The 17,499-nt window shown below is 36.9% G+C and overlaps 1 protein-coding gene across 6 annotated transcripts in view; it reads left to right on the top strand.

Annotated features, from left to right (window-relative positions):
- The first annotated feature begins 3,751 nt into the window (after positions 1-3,751).
- LOC107102931 (band 4.1-like protein 1) overlaps positions 3,752-17,499 on the top strand; it is a 58,713-nt gene continuing 44,965 nt past the window's right edge. For 3 of the 6 annotated variants that reach the window (XM_015402399.1, XM_015402398.1, XM_015402397.1), the window contains exon 1: positions 3,753-3,976. The gene's annotated coding sequence lies outside the window, so the exon portion shown is untranslated. Of the gene's footprint in view, positions 3,977-17,499 lie in introns of all 6 variants that reach the window. The other 3 variants (XM_015402400.1, XM_015402394.1, XM_015402396.1) reach the window with 2 other exon arrangements.

Raw genomic sequence — 17,499 nt, 5'->3', positions numbered from 1 at the left:
GCTTTGACCATAGTAATCTATTGATGTCATAAAGTATTTGGGATATTAGTTTGTGTTCTAAAAAGATTGCAATCAAAAATTCATATGTATAAATGATTGAATATTGATTTGTTTTTATAATTATACAATCTTCGGATTATAGAGTAGATTTATACCCCGCATAAGATAAGAGTTGTTTTTTTTCTGCAGATCTAACTGAAGGAAAACCAGTGAAGCGTGAAAGGAATTGATTTTCCTGTATGTACATTTGCATTTCAACAGCACACTTGTGTATGAATGCCAGAAAGGGCATTCAGTACAGAAGGTTCCTGTGAGTCACTGAAGCAATACATCACGCACTCAGCCTTCATCCATTCAGCCCACAGCTTGCAATATGCAAGCAGCAATATGACAAATCTTTTTGGATCTTGTGAGTTAAAGATGGGCTGACATATGCATATGAATATGAAAATATTCAGAACATCAGTATGATTCTGTAAGGCGGCGTCACTAAATGACAGATATAAACAAACAAACCACACACTAGAGTCCTGGAATAAAATATTCATACCCCTTAAGTTTTCTATTTCGTAACATTTCAACCACAAACTTGAATATATTTTTATGAGATTTTTGTAAATGATAAACCAATTCAAAATAGTCCTATATGGAAGGGTGATATGACGGTAATACAGTACATGATTTATGCATGTTTTAATTTCTATATCTTCCAATGTTTTTTTCATGAGTGCGCAGGACAACAGAATAAAAATTACAAGAAAAAAAGTTGGTCAGGCCACACAATTTAGCCAAGGTTGCTATTTAACAGATGAAAACTATGAACCTTTACTAATATGGCTGAAGCTTAAAGCTGACTGTAATTTCTAAGTAATTTTGAAAGTAAATAATAAATAAAATATAAAGACAAATCAGTTCTCCTCTGTCAGCGCATACCATCATATGAAATTGATTTATTATAAAACACTAAAAACTGAATTAAAATTAATTAAACATTCCTTAAAATAGGCATATATTGACCTTATTTGAGCAAGTGAATAAGATAATAGGCCAAAGGAATGGCTTGAAAAAGCTTGAAAAAGTTCAATCTAGGCAACTGGACGTACAATTTTACAAGAGGCTTCTTCAGTTCTAACTAGTGGAGGGGAGCAATGAGAATAATATGCCAAAGGAATGGGTACATTATCCTTGAAATAGTATAATCAGAAAAGTATGCATTTGAAATAAAATTTTTCTGATTTTAAACATAAATCGTGTCATTCCATCAGCAAATGGTTTTACTGCTCTAAAAATGGGTAAATAAAGTTATTTATTAAAAAACTGATTTACTTATATTTCAACTTATGTATTGTGTTTTTTTTTTCATCATTTCAGCGGCCACGAAAAGCCCTAGAGAGGCACTTCCACTAGTGGCCACTGTTTAGAACCACCCATGTTTTACACACATTTGCATCTGGACATAGAGCTGGCTGGATCTGATCCCAAAGTCTTGGTCCAGGTTTATAAGTTGGATTGTTTGGTTATGGATAGATCTGCTTCCATTCCCAGTCTGACCAGATGCCATTCCATGGCATTTATGCTGCTAACACCATGCTTTACTTCTACACTGTTGATTTTTTTTTTTTTTTTAAATCTTTAAGAAGAGTATACTTTTTTTAATGTTTAATGAAAGGTGTGCATATGACTCATAGTTTTCCTGTCAGCAGATTCTCTTTTTTAGCTGCTTTTCTTAATCTGATTATTCGCTGTGACCTTAGATGAAAAGCAGAGGCTTTAGTGGGTTTCAGGTTGTTTCATACTCTCTCTGTTATGTTGGACAGTCTTCTCCACAGCTTTGTCCTCAATCTGTATGAAGTGTTCCTTGCTGTTCTTGCCTCATTTATGTTCCATAAGACAATTACATAAAAGGTATATTTTTGTTGATAGCACATTGTATCCTAGGGTGGGTTCTTTTCACATGATATTGCAAAGATTTTGGATTTAGACAGAATTAAATGCATATACAAAATCATATTTTCCTTTATTTTCACTTCACAGTTACTTTTAAAATGTAGAATAAATAATAAGAATTATAAATTAATTCATACGGTTACGTAAACTGAGTATTTGGGTATCTGAAAAGCAGGGGCAGAGCTATATGGCGGGTGGGGGGGTATTGGGTGCACGGTCACCCCTGTGGCCACCCTTACTGTACCATTTTCCCCCCCTCTAATACAGATGGTGGCAGCAGTAATACTCTCAAGTGGAATATTCAAAACATTTTAATTTTTTGTGGTTATTCATACACATCAATATACTAACATCAAATATAATAAGTACATAATTCATGCACTTTTCAGAACTACATTTTGTGTTATATGGGGTAAAGAGAAAAATATGTCTTGCAAGTCATCTAGGATTCTTCAGTGAACTCATAAATAACAATTTTAATAAAACTTATCAAATAATCAATTTATGTAGATATTAGTGCTTGTTAACATCAATGTTATGCAGAATGTTTATTGACACAAGTGGGTAATAATGGAAAAGATTTATGCCCCAGAACTCTAAACTGAAACAGTTTTATCCACTTTACCTTTAATCTAGAAATTACGGATGTTTAAACATATATGTGTCTATTTGTTAGCAAAGGCTGTAGGAAAGTATAGTTGATCTTGTGGTTTGGAAAAACAACATTGTGTTTGAAATAAATAGGTCCGGGACCTATAAAGTCAACAGGGTATACAGAAGTTGGTAAAGAGGTCATTATGGAGTCTGCATTTTTTTTTTTATTCTATTTATTTATTTTCTTATTTTTTCCTACTTGCTATGATTCTGCTTTTTTTAAAATATATTTTAATCATGTAAAGCACTTTGCTTTGTCTTTGTACTGAATTGTGCTATACAAATAAATTTGCCTTGCCTTGCCTTTATTTAGAAAATATAGATGCTTTGCTCATTCATTTTGCTGTTGTAATAGTGTAGATTGACGCTGAGGTTCTGGTGCCTATCCGCTTTTGGCCACCCCTCAGTGTACATTGGTTATTACGGAAGAGGATTAGGGCCACTGAAATTTCTTTTTTTTAATTTTAACTGATTTTTACATTTCATTTCAGTAGAATATGAGAAAAAAGTCAGAATTCTGACTTTAATCTCAGCATTCTGACTTTAATCACATAATTCTGACTTTTTCTCAGAATTCTGACCTTAATCTCAGAATTTTACTTAATGTAGATGGGCACCATGAATGAAGAGATGTGAGAGCACTCAAAATTACAGACTTTTTACATGCTTGATGGGTCCCCGCTAATACTATTTCATTAATGAAAGAGCAGATGCTAACATGTTTTTTAGCTGTCAGAATTCAGTCAGAGTTCTGAGATTAGAGTCAGAATTGTGAGGCAAAATTCAGAATTCTGAGATTAAATTCAGAATTCTGAGATTAAATTCAGAATTCTGACTTTTTCTGAGAATTATGACTTTAACCTCAGAATTCTGACTTTTTTCTCCTATCATACTGAAATAAAATGTAAAAATCAGTTAACTTTTTTCTTTTTTTTTCAGTGGCCCTAATCCTCTTCCGTAGGTTATTGCCAGGCCACCCTTATAAAAATGTTCTGGCTACGCCTCTGCTGGAAAATATCAGTCTGAATTTGCAGTATCCTTTTCTAATGAGAGAGCTCAGAAGCAGTGACCCAAAAATCAGTTACATTTTAACAACGCCGCGAGTCATGCGCGCAGAATATTACGCACGACGTGAGGAGTTTCCCTTTCTTCCCCCATGCAAACGCCCCTCTTCTGTCCACCAAGGCTCCCTGATTGTTAGCCACCGCTACCGGCTTGTGCCTGTCTGCTGTCCCAGTCTGCAGAGCTGCATCTCCCCACTGTAGAGAGAGAGAGAGACTGAGAAAGGAGAGAGAAAGATAGTCTCCGGGGCGGTGGCGGCAGGGTCCTGCAAACTCAATGTCCAAAATCTTGACATCCGGACCTAAGAAGGCAGGTAAGCAGTTTTTAATCGTATTGTCCTGATTTGACAGCGCCCGCAGGTGCATGCCTGCTGCGTTCACCGGTTATTGCGAAGTGCCAATTGTGCAGAAGCAGAGAGAGGAAGAGGAGGACCTCATCTCATGGCAGTGATGCGCTTTGCTGCTGGAACAGGGCTTTTAAATGCAAAGATGTCGCTTTTGTGAGCAGAGATCATTGGGCGGAGGTGGAGGGTGTTGCCACACAGCGTTAACATGGTCAATATGGTCGTTTAATAAGCAGCGCAGAATGAGCGCATCCTTTATATCATGCTGATCGGGCCCATGTAGGAAGCAGGTGCACCTTTGTTCCTTTTCTCTAAAAGCATCAAGCATACCAAGGTTATTATTCTCCAGATATTGTCTCAGCATATTTTTTATGCTCATTGATGTTTTTTCTTCCTATGTAGAGCTATACCAGCTGATGCTTAGGATAATGAGCTAATTAAAGAGGGGATGTATTGACGCGGGTGTGGCAGAGGGGGCAGGCATGGGTGCCTCGGTCTCCTGAGTGTGTGACCTGCTATCTGACAGGGTAGTAATTTAGAAGACCTCTTTAACTAACAGAGTTAGTTTGAAGGGAACTGCTGCTGCCTGTGTGGAAGCAGGAAATAACAGAAGCTGACCATGCATAATCTAATTTATCAGATCGCTTTTCAGGGAAAGCCAGAAGACAATGGAGATTGCAAATTAGTTATCTAATAAGCCTGAGCAAGTAGGTGCTCCAGTTTATTCAAATCAAAGTGGATTTAGTAAGCATGTTGGAAAAACTTCAGTAAATGTACTATATGCCAACCACAGCTCTGGACCCTTGTTCTACCAAAGCGCCATAATCAAAGGAAATCTAACTTACCTTAGCCCTGTGCTCCAAAGACTTCTCTAAGACTCGACGTCTGGGACTCCTATTGCACCCCTTTCTCATCCAACAAGGGTTAAAAGATAGGGTTCAAGTTTAAATCAGTTAAATTATGTTTTTGCCTTAAAGTTATTGTATACACAGGGGTGCTTCTAACTACATACCAGTGAAATGTTCCTTCATAGGTTTTAAATACACATTTTAAACAATCTTCTGTAGTGAATTCCAGAGATGCACCAAACCCAATAACTGGATCAGATATCGGCTCTGATATTGACTAATTAGCTGAATCAGATATTAAATCCAGTGCACTTTACATGGAACTGTTATATCTTTCTTTTTGCTGCTTCTTTGTTAATAAATAATATAAAGTACATTTATATCTGTATTTTTTTTTTTACAGTGTTTATGTTGAGGATTAGGTGTTCACTCACATGGAAAGATATATGGTTCATTCATTCAACATTTGAATAGGATCGTATCTGATAACGGCATATACGCTCAGCTTAGGTATACGTATCAAATTGGATCGGGAATAACTTTATCAGTGCATCTCTAGTAAATTTATCTCCAACAAATGAGAAAAAAGCATCTAAACATTAACAATGCCTTATGGGGCATATAAGGAGTCTGTTTGGGTACAGGCAATGTCACTAAGAAACAGTTCTTCCAAGTAATACCACTTCCTGTTTGAGAAATTTTGAAATTATTTAACTGGCTGTTACATATTTCCTCTAGTTTAGTTTTTAGGATATATGCATATCTTTTGTTTGGTAAGCATGCTCAATTTTAATCAATAATAACAGTTTAATAGGTGATTAACAACTGTGCTGAAAAAAAAGCATGCATTATCAAATATCACGCAGTAGTTTGGGCATCCAGTAAGTTATAAGTCTGCATCTATTGCCTAAACGAGCGGGCTTGTCAGCTCTCATTACAATTGCCCCCTTTTGTTCATATTCCTCTGAGTCAAACAGACTGTGAGCCCTCGAGTATCTGGCTCCTTTGCAGCCACGCCACAGGCCACAGAAAATCCCAGACTCCCGGGTTTGTCAAGCAGTCAGTAAAAAGAGGGGGGGCAAATTAGATCTGAAATCCATCCATCTGTCCATCCATAGCTGTGTCCCTCTGTGCATCCTCTCATCTCGTTTTTCCTTTCACCTGCTCCACTTTTTAAGAGTCCCTTGTATTCATTTTGACAGTGCAAACACAGACAGACTGGGTCTTCTTTGTAGCAGCCCTTTGCTGCTTTAGATAAAAGGATAAAGTGCTCTTTAGTGGAATGTATTAGCTATTAGCTATTTTTGTATTAGTATAACCAGTCTTCAGTTAAACTTGGTCAGAGGGTTAAAGTATGTGGACGATGCATGCAGAAATGCTCTGCATTGCTTCCAGACAATGGATAAGGTTGAACCTAAGTTCCATTCAATATCTTCTCAGAAGGCAGTTTTGTTTTGCATAATAATTCACCATGCCTGCTTGTTTAGAGTAAAGTAACTTTAATACAGTTCCCCCTCAAGGCCTTTGTGGGGTTATCCTGTGATTGATTTGTAATACCTCGTTGAAGCAGAGAGCCTATCTGGAGCTCTCCACTGGATAAACTCAAATTACTTTCAAGTCAGAGGAGCTTTCAAAGGCATATCAAGATAACAGCATGTAATAAACTGTCAGTTTTGCATTATCACCACAAAAGATGCACAAATTACTAAGCTGAAGTTATGACTGGTGGTATGACAGAGGTATATTTATATGAAAGCCGCATATTATCACTAGAGGAAACGTTCTGGTTTTAACACCTGTGGTAATGGATTTTTAGAGAGAATATCAGCCTGATTGCTGATACGTATGGTGAACTGAAGTAAAAGTAATGAGTTTCATTGAGCTTAAGAGGAAAAGGGAATTTTCTGTGATAGATGCTGTGATTCTAAAATCAGAAAGAGTCACTGAATGAGATTTCTTGAAAACGATAGAGAAAAGAAAAGCTGAATTCTTTGATTAAATGCATTATACATTGTTGGTTTTCTGAAATTCAGAGATCATATAAAGAATTAGAATCTGCTCTATTTGACCATGATTGTGAACCCAGTAAAGGTGTTTGACATTTGTTACCGCACTTACAGCATGCAGACATTAAGTATAGACGTATAGATAACAAAATGTATATGCTTTTTTCTGTATATAAGAAAAGACAAAAAAGGTTTGTTATGGTACAAATCTGCTTATTTTGTCTCACATCACTGTGGCTTTCTACTCAGGTTATGAATATATTTATATGAGGTTATGGTTTATTTTTATTGTTTTTAACAGCCCTTTCATAGAAGGAGTGTACAATAAGCCCTGATAAGCCTCTCTGCAGTGTCGATCGTTGTGAGTTTTATAAATATATGCTTATCTGTTTGCATTATTTCACTCTCCCTCATATCCACCTCTTATTTCTTCATATATATTACCTATATAGTTAAGAATGCATCAAGCTATTGTCCTCTACAGTCACATTGTCAATAAGTACCAATGATCTAGTTCCACTGGCAGCATGCCTGATATACAGTATATTACTGCTCCCCTGTTTAACAGATAAGGTTGACCTTAACTGATGAAGATTCTCAGGCTTTTTCCATCTAGTCCTCCTCTGTCATTCCAATCCAGAATGCTGCTGCCTACAGATTATAGATTTGTTTTCATTTTATCAGACCCGCAGAGTTCTCAGGTCTTCTGGCTCAAATCTATTTTGTATTTCTAGAATCTGAACCAAAGGTGGAGAAGTATACGGAAGGCCGTTTTGACTTTTATTAGAAGCGCTGTCCTCTCTATTGTTCCATGTGTTGAAATGGAACAATAAGATTTTTCCTAATCAAAACTACATTCCTACTAGCCAGAAATGTACATAAAGATATCCTAAATTATATTTTTGCCAGCACAAATTACATTTCAGCCTGCCAAAAACATAATTGTACTAGTAAGAATAAACTTTCAAATACCTAGAAATATTTACAACCTTGAAGTGGCCCTTTTGACATTTATTAGCTTGACTAAATATATATTTAAGATGTGCATTTCTCCCTAGTCAAAATGAACATTTCAGAAATGTAAAATAACATTCTTCCTATCTAAAATATACCTTCTTCATATCTAAAAATGAATTCTGACTAGGATGAATTCTAATTTCTGATCTCCATAATAGAGTTACTGCTAGTTAAAATTACTATTTCAGATATCAAAAATGAATGTAACATTACAGATTTCTATCCAAAATACAGTTTTAGATTAAAAAAAACATATTTGGACTGACATTCAAAAATATAAATGGGGCGCCGTTTGAACATAAAATAGGCAGGCTGACTAGTCACATTTCTGTTATAGATAGCACCAAAGCATTCTACCTAGTCACAGTTACAAAGTTCCTAGTCAGAATTGTATTTTAGATATCACTAATTACATTTCTACCACTAGATATAAAATTTTAAATGCTCTGGAATCGAATTTGTACTAATAAGAAATACATTTCAAGATATCTACAAATCTTAATATCTAGCCGGGCACAGAGCATCAGTGCTGAGGAGAGGCAGTGGCTGGCCTGTGTCTGTGCTGGAGGTAAGAGAAGACAACAAACAATCCTCATAGGGCTATATTAAAAAAGCTTTTCAAAAAGTCACTTAAAAACCTCTTATTTCATGCTTTGTTTTTAACTTTGCTATATTTCATTCTGACTTAAAAATGCAGTCTTGGCCGCACTCCTTCAACCTATGTCAAAAAGTAAAATTTCAGCTTTTCTCCTTTGTTGTATTTTTTTAATCCACAGAGGTTACCATTTTTTCACCTCCGTAATGTATGCTTGATGACATGGTAAGGACGTGGTGGACTAGAACTTAAAGAGCAAACACAGTAAGGCTAACCCAAGTTGTTGTTGTTTTATCATATTGTGTTAAACTCATGTAATTTTAGACAATGGTGTCCTTAGATCTATTTTTTAATATATTAGGTAAGGCTTACACCAAAAGCAGAAGCTAACATGAAAGCAAAATTAAATTGTTAGGGGAACAACAGCTTAACTTGACAGTGAAACCTTTTTTTTTAGTTTTTGTAGCTTATCATTCTAAACTGTCCTTCTGTGAAGATGTTTTGATCCTGATGATAACCCTAAACAGCTTAAGTTGCGTGTCACATTAGAGGATGCATTTAAGCTCTCAACTTTGTTGTCAACATTAATATTTCAAATAAAATTTACCTCGATAATGCTAAATGCTTGTTAAATGCCCAACTTTTTTCAGACAGACTTTGCATTTCGTGTTCATTTTCTCAACATCTATGGCGTAATTTTGGTGCCACTGAACTGAGTGTGCAGTGAGAGCAATGTGCGTTGTTTAAACTGCAACACCCTCATTTAAAACCGGCCTGAGGCACGCTAAACTCTGACAACACGCTCTCGACTTCTTCTCTGCACGCTCAGTTTCATCTCTTCTCTCACTTCACAGGATTAACTGATGTAAATTTGTTTACAGCTGTTTAATACTTCTTTACTGGGCTAGTCCACCATTCTGTTTGTTTACGCTTCTGACTGTATTGGTGGAGTCATGTGATTACAGACACGCTGCACTATCTTAAAGGGGAAGGAAATACCAGAATTGATTTATTTTGAGTCGAATTTCAGTTTTTTTTTTACTGAAATTGGAAAATTGTCACCGGTTATCATAGTGAATGACTGTAAAAATCCAGAATATACCAAGTGGCTGGTATAGTCTACAGAAACATCTGAGCAGGAAGCAAAATGGAGACCCCCAGGTCATAGTGGGATTCACCTCTTAAGGTGGTGGAGAATACTGTGGAAGTTCTAGATACAAACAGACATTGTGATCATTGATAAGCAGCAGTGGACAGCCACAGTGCTCGATTTTGCCAACCCTATTTATGGAAACATCAGGTAAAAATGACAGGATAAATTGGAAAAATACTTAGGCCTCAGGGAAAAAATATGGAAAGCCTGGAAGTTCAAGGCAACGGTAGTCCCTGTGGTCATTAGAGCACTCAGGGCAGTAACCCCCATGCTCCAACAGACACCTAAAGGAACAGTAGTCAAGAAATGCAGTTCTAGGGACAGCTAAGATACTGTGAAGTACCCTCATGCTCCCAGGTCCTTGATAGAGGATCTGTGCTTGAGATGAAGGAATCTCCCAACCCGCCCAGGGGCACGAGTGGTCGGTGACATATATATATATCACCCACCCCTCGTACTCACATATGTGTGCATTGATTATATACTTCAGTAATATCGATTTCTTTCTAGATCTAGAAATTTCTACATGTATTTTAAAATACCTGATATTTTCATGACTTTTCTATCTTTGCAAAGGTATCTTGTGGTCCTTCTTTTATAGCTACCGACAGCACCACTGTTTCCATCTTGTCACATCTGTGTGCCCATCTCCGCACGAACTGTCACATCCTTCAATACGGTGCCATGTGACGGTTCACCTCTTCCTCCCTCCTTCACACATGTGTATGTGACAACCAGCCCAAAAAATCCCCACAGGCTGTTCTCTTTCCCTCTTATTTTCTTTATCTTATTTTGATATGCTTGACAGATGATGTTAGGCTGGAGTTTCCATGGTGACTGCATATTAAACAGGCTGGTCTGATGTCTTTGTGTTAAGTGTTGTTGGTGGCATCACTCCTGATTTGGTCAGAAATGGGGCAGGTGGGGGGGTGGGCTGGGCTCCAGCGCAGCATGGTGCCTGTCACTGCTTTTAAAGTGATGCTTTCTTTCCATTAAAATTTTAAAGTGAAGGTTGCTGAAACATTGAGGTGTGAGGAGGATTTTTCTTTTTCATCAGTACTTTGTCCTAAATGTAATACTTCCCTGTCATAGCAAGAAGTATTGCAAATTTTTATTGATTGATATAATCATGAAATACCTAGTTAGTTAATCTATTTATTGGTAATAATAATAGCAAGCAATTAAATTTGCACACAAACCTTAGCATTTTATCAACTCCGCACAACTGCTCTGTAAGATAACCTTTTTATATACCTAATGATTAGATTTGATAACAGCTTTCTAAACATGGTAATTTTACATTATGGCCTTTCTATAGAAGACATTTTTGACAGATTTTTACTAAATTTTGTATGGACTATAGGACAAAAAATTTTTGTTTTGAAATATAAACTAAACCAGTGCTTGTCTCTTTAAACAAGTTGCATGAATATAACCTGCTACAGTATATGCATGCTAAGGGAGTGTAAATCATAAGAAAGATAGGATAGAGTTAAGTGGTTTTGCCATTAACGGCTTAAACACTGGACAATTTAGCATCCAGTGCGATAATAAAACGGATATTATGATTGTTGAAAATGAAAATGCATAGGGGTTTATCAGACCACCTATGGTTCCCTGCAACTGTGCTTGAGTGTCTCCAACCAAAATGGAGGCCCTGGAGTTTTTGGTATGAACTACGTAGCAATTTGGTGGCATTGCCATAAGTCTGACAGATGGAGAATTATGGCAGGTTAGAAAACTTAGAGTTTTCAATAAAACCTGCTTTGTGAAACGGACCCCAGCTTGTTAAAAGACCTGAATTTACACAATAACACCAACTCTATTTAAAAATAAACTTAAGAAATAGGTCAGCCCTACTGCAAAGTTGGCTTAGTTTGGCCATGAGAGGTTGAGAGTCTTGGGCTTATTTGGAATATATTGCCTTCTAGCTGTTCCTCGCTCCTATCAATTCACCCGTGGCAGGGTCATTGATATTGATCAGGTGTCTATAGCGATATATATTGATATTGATTAATTGTCCAGCCATGAGTACGTTCAAAGATTTGATTTTGTGTAACAAGTTCTTTGCTAAATCTCGTCATTATGAGACACATTTCTTAAGCCATGTCTGAAATCTGTAGCCACTTAAGTTCCTTTATTGGTTACTATGGGCTGTCAGTTGATTGGTAGGAGCACATTTGTATGACTTTTGAGTATTTTGCATTAACTAATCATAGCTGTAAGAGGACAGCATCCCATTTAGCAATGAGGTCAACCACACCTCCCAACTGATAAAAGTTGATGTTCCTCCTTGCTATCAGCAACTACTGTCTGTAAATCACTTTCATACCTTAGCAGAAAGTTGTATCCTTAGATTGGAGCTTTCTGAGAGGAGTCTGCGTTTTACAAAGGAAATGTACCCTAGTAGGGTTCACACATATAGATAACTGTGCCATGTTTTTCCCCTTTTTTGTTCTCCCTTTGGAAATGAGCCTGTTGCGTGTTATGAGTGAGTAGGGTAGAATCTTGGAACTGCTTTGATTTCAAAACTGGAAAACTCCAAACTTTTGTCTGTCTTGGCCCAATATCCTGTTATGTGTGGGACCTGTGAATCAAGCATGTTCAATTCAGATCAGAGCTTTTGTAGCTCAATGCAGAACGTTAACCAATCTGAGGAGAAGCTGATCAAGTAGCTGTTTTAGAGACAGACACTGCATACAACCTGTTGTCACTTCTCCTGCAGAGCTATAAACTGAAGTTTACATGAAGAGACAGGATATGTATTTTTTCATGTACATTTAAAAGGGAGAGTTCTCTGATCACTCCACTAAAATATTATCTTAATTGTGTATTATGTCAGTAGGGTGTCTTTGCAAATATCTGATCTACATGCAAACACTGTCAGGACACGGAAACAGATTTACATTAAAAATAAAACATAAGAGTAACCTATTAATATTCACCTAATTTCTGGGAAATTTGCCTATTTTGCATACCCAAATGGAAAAGCAAATAACTGAGGTAAGCCCAAATTACATGTGTGATACGATATTTGAAAGCTAAAACCTTCTAGTTTCTGAATATATACATGAAAATTGGGTAAGTAAAACACCCAAGCTCCATCAAGCCCAAGCTGCATCAGTTCAAACATGACTCAAAGTTTTTTTTTTATTCATGAAAATAATAAGTCTTTTTGAATAGCAGGAATAAAGACATGCTTGCTTGTTGTGGCTGCTTTGTCGTGCTACATTTCGACATGCTGCTATAATTGTGCTTTGGTGCTCGCTATGTCCATAAAATGAACTAGGTGGTTTAATTGTAAAGAAACAAAGCTTTCCAGCGATGTCTAACATGTCTATATCGGGCAACATTTTACCAGTGAATTTTTTTGTTTTCTAAGTTATTATTTGTAAACGCTTTAAAATGAGGACTGTCCCTCAGCTGATAAGGGAGAATGGTCTGCAAGTGTACAGGAACACCTTCAGAAAACAAGGTGCAATAAAAAGTAATGGATGCAAGAAGACTAGTTCCCAACATTATGAAGAAACGGTTTATGATTAATACCTGTATTACCTTAAAATTTCAAAACTACCCAAAGAAAAATATTTGATTCTATATTCTGGTTCTTGCTGTTTTTACCACCCGAAAAAAAAAAAGGACATTCTCTTCCAACCGCTTTTCTTTGTAGCTGCTACAAACGAAAGTACCCGCCTCCTGGCCATGGAGGCTAGACCCTGTCAGACACCCAGGCATAGTCAGGCAGACCCTCACCACAAGTTAGCCCCCCACAAAAGAGCAAAGCCATATCCACCATTGTCACCGCAGCCCTCCTGGCCAACCCCCCTATGCCAGAACCCTCCTCCCAGGAAACAAGATTCTGAAGCTGAGAGATAAGACCCTAAGGCTACATAGTCCCTGGAGAGCCAATAGATCTGCCAAGCCTTCCACCCACAATGCCTAAAGACCAACCTCACCTGCCTGTTGGACTTCTGTTTATTTTAAAACTGAGACTGGTAAGGATGCTACCCACAACTTCCACCCAAAGCCTTAAATGTTTAAATGTATTGCAACACTAAGCTAACCTGCCTCTGGTGCCCCCAAACATGCCGGCATAAACCACCACCAGCATATAGACCCCCCATCCTAGTGATGTTCTACTCCCCAAAGTCCCACTTGTGGGGTTGTGTGATAGAGCAGGTTAGAGGAAGCATCCAGGGATAGGGAGTAAAGGACTAGGAACCAAAGATTTTGGATACTTGTTTGTCACATTTTGTTAGCTGTCTCATTAAAACTTTCTCTCTGTGGGAGGCCATATTTCCTTTAACTTGTTAGATCTCCTGACACAATTTATTTTACTAAATGGACATAATAAGTGCCTTGTGAGACAGTGCTGAAGATGTTGGCTCTTTTACTTATGAACTCATTAACATTTAGGATATTAGTCTCATAAATCAAATCTTGCATTTTGACAGCTCATTTTAATGTGATTTCACTGGCAGATTTGTTTTAATCAGATAAGCCTATCTTTACATTGACCCACCCCAAACCTCCAACTGTAACAATTTTAAGGTGCACAGTTTCCCAACTTCTTTTACTCAAGGTGGTAATGAAGCAGATAATGCTAAGTCTGGTCATCACTCAAACTGTCCCCTCATTTATACCCAATAAGGACAACAAAGTATTTCAAATGCTGAAATATAACAACTACAGCTGAATTCAGAGACTTTTTATAGAAAGTTCTTTTGTGTGCAGACAGGACTAATCAACCTACCTGGAACTTCATCTGGAAGAATGAACTTGAAGCCTCATTGGTCGCATGTCATATAATTTATCTTGTTTGTGGTGATTAGAAGCAAATTTAATAGTTGCACTGCAAGGACTGCAAGAACTGCTGAGAGCTACAGATTTGATGAGTATTTGAATATGTTTTATCTTGAGTAAGGACATCTGTTCAGCCATTAATACCTCAACCCTCACCATGATTAACCTAGGTTCCCTAAGTTTTCCCTGCTCAACAGGGTTAATGTCTGCTTAGGTCTTAAGCAACTGGTAAGGAACTCAGAAAATGATCACATAGTGGTAATTATGAATAATTAACTTATACAAGTTACATAAGTTATACTTACAAACGCGTGAAAAGTTTTTAACTGAGCTGACATGAAATCAAACACTCTCTTAAAAATAAATTCATACAGTCAAATAAAACTCTTACATAGAGGACCTTCCTTTATAGAATTAATGACGTCCTACTTCTTTTTCCAAATTAATTATTTTCTATCAGTGTCACACTGTACGATATTTTCAATTATTGTACTCAGCTTCAGATCAAACTGTACGACAAAACCGCAGGGTTTAACAGTCGACAGCTCATTGTTGTATGTTCTTACACTGTACTTTGATGTGATCTACCTTCTCAAATTGTGCATCCAAAAACCACACATCGGAATCAGCGCTGAGAGTTGGAATCGTTGTCAATCTGGAAAAAGAGGAAGAAGAAGAAATCCCTTGTTTGCACATGCGCTGTCCGTGAGTTTCTGGTAAATCGGCTCGTAAATGCTCGTAGCTCTGCTTTAACAATAGAATTTGCTCACAAACACTTTATGAGGGCTGACTGAATTTCAAACATGTTGGAATTCCTCCCGATCCTGGTTGTGAGTTATGAGTGGCTAAACGCCCAGTGTTAGCCACTGTTTACTGCATGACACATGGTGCAGGACGAGGCTGAAACTTGGCCCTATCCAAACAATTAGGGCATGACTGGAGAATCTGCCCGAAACGGGCAAAAATTTGTGCAGTGTATGCCCAGCTTTATATTTGAATGAAAATGTTTTGTTCCCCATAGGCCACCTATGGGGCTAAACGGTCCACTCACCCTACCCACTACGGGGTTTGGGACAGCCCTCAATATGGCAAAGTCTCTGTTGCAAACAGAGGGTTAGTGTTTAGGGGTCAGTTTGGGATTGGGCCTTTGTCTCCTTACTGTAATTTTTACCAATGCTATCACCCTTCATCTTTTCTTCTGTTCAGTTTCTATTTTAACCCTCCCACACAGCCATGTGGTTTCTCCATATTTCCCTCAAAAAACAAAAACATGACATATTTAAAAACTTTGAATTTCAAAAAGGAAAAAAAAAAAAAAGAAATCTGAACATTTGAGAGTGTTCCCTTTTTTCCTTGAAATGTTCAAGAAGCTAAAATCGAGAGCTTGAGTCGCAACATCCCAATTCATTTAGAGTCAAATTTATTAACCATTTCCCTTTGGTCTAGTTTGGTCTAAATAGTAATTCTGATTTTAACCTATTCTGCTTTTTCTTTTTACTATATACTGTAACACATAAAAATAAATGTTCCTTAATAGGTATTGGTCTTACTTTGAACCTAAACCCATTATAGAAGAAAACATACATCTTACTTAAAAGTTTAGAGGTGCTTGAGGTGGTTTGAGGTATTTTTGTGACTTGAGTGCACAGATTTTTAGTAATTCCACTTATAGTTTATCTGAATGTAGAAGAGAAAAAAAGGTTATTTTCAAGAGCCAAAAAAAGTATGTATACTCCAAAGGGCTCAAAAACAGCATGGATTTCATTTTGAAGAGGTCCTCATCAGACCTTTTGTCCAGTAAATAACTCTGAATTTAAAGAGGTTAACTTTTATCTGATGTTATCAATTTCAATAACGTACACACCAGTAAATACAGTTGGTTAATTAAATAGTTGGACAAGTTTAAACTGTTGGCACTTTAAGAGGGGAACACTTTCATGCACAGACATCATAAGGGTGTTATTTATAGCACACACTTAACTTACCTTTTTAAGGCTGTACTTTAATGTTTTGTTTTGATCTAATAGTGCTAAGAAAAATCAGACTGCACCTATTTGGTTGGATATGCTGATGATGGATCTAAATTTAATAAAATGGATATGAGATATTTTAGGATCTCTGTGGGTAATTGTTTTTTTTAATAAATTATGTTTTCTAGCAAAAAATAATGTATTGTTAAAGAGTACAATGATTTGCTAGAATTGTTTTGACGATAACCAGCTTTTTTCTTTCCAACAATTGTTTTGGATTATGGTGGAATAGGTTGTTGAACTCCTACCACAGACTGCTGCTTCTCACAGTTTGCCTCTCACACGTGTCACAATCTTATTTTTTCTTCACCAATTCACCATAAAGTAGAAAAACACTTGACTATAGCAACACATGCACTGCTTCCTGGCAGCGCACTGTGTTAGAGAGGTGAGAAATATGGACAAGCTGGTAAATATTCTTGGTATCTATGCTCTGCTGCGACATATTTTTGAGATGCTACATCTGACAATTTCTCCCATTATTTCATTAATGAAGGATGGGGCTGTGAACAACTGATGGCGTCCTGTAAGCGCATCAATTTTTGTGGGACCTCTAAACTGACAGACTCTTTGTCTAAGAAATGACATAAAGACAAATGTGTCCAGGCAACCGTCTTGGAAATGATTCATCATTGACATTTTTTTGCCCCATATGATCAGCCACCATGTGTTTTATTATCTGTCAGGAAATCTAACCTAAGCTGTTTTTGCAACATATTGTGTACAGTCTGTTTCTGTAGGTCTGTTGACACTACTGCAATTTGAAGAATTTTTTTTATGGTTGGTTTTCAGTATTGTAGATTAGGAACAACAGCTGTTAAAAGCAAAGATTAGGATACAACAAAAACATACAAGTTAGCCATAGAGATGAGATGATACCTGTATAAGCTTTTTGGTCATTCTTCAATGTTTCACTTCAGCAGGCAATTTTTCTTTTTAAATTATAATTGAAGTGTATAGAATTTTTTTTTTTTTTAATTAGGACATACAGTGGGGCAAAAAAGTATTTAGTCAGCCACCAATAGAGCAAGTTCTCCCACT

This window comes from Cyprinodon variegatus, unplaced genomic scaffold (genome assembly GCF_000732505.1).
Source record: "Cyprinodon variegatus isolate N-32 unplaced genomic scaffold, C_variegatus-1.0 Scaffold1343, whole genome shotgun sequence".
In the NCBI taxonomy this organism is placed as follows: Eukaryota; Metazoa; Chordata; class Actinopteri; order Cyprinodontiformes; family Cyprinodontidae; genus Cyprinodon; species Cyprinodon variegatus.
Note: the sequence above shows the minus strand (reverse complement) of the source record. Positions and strands in the feature narration are given on the sequence as shown.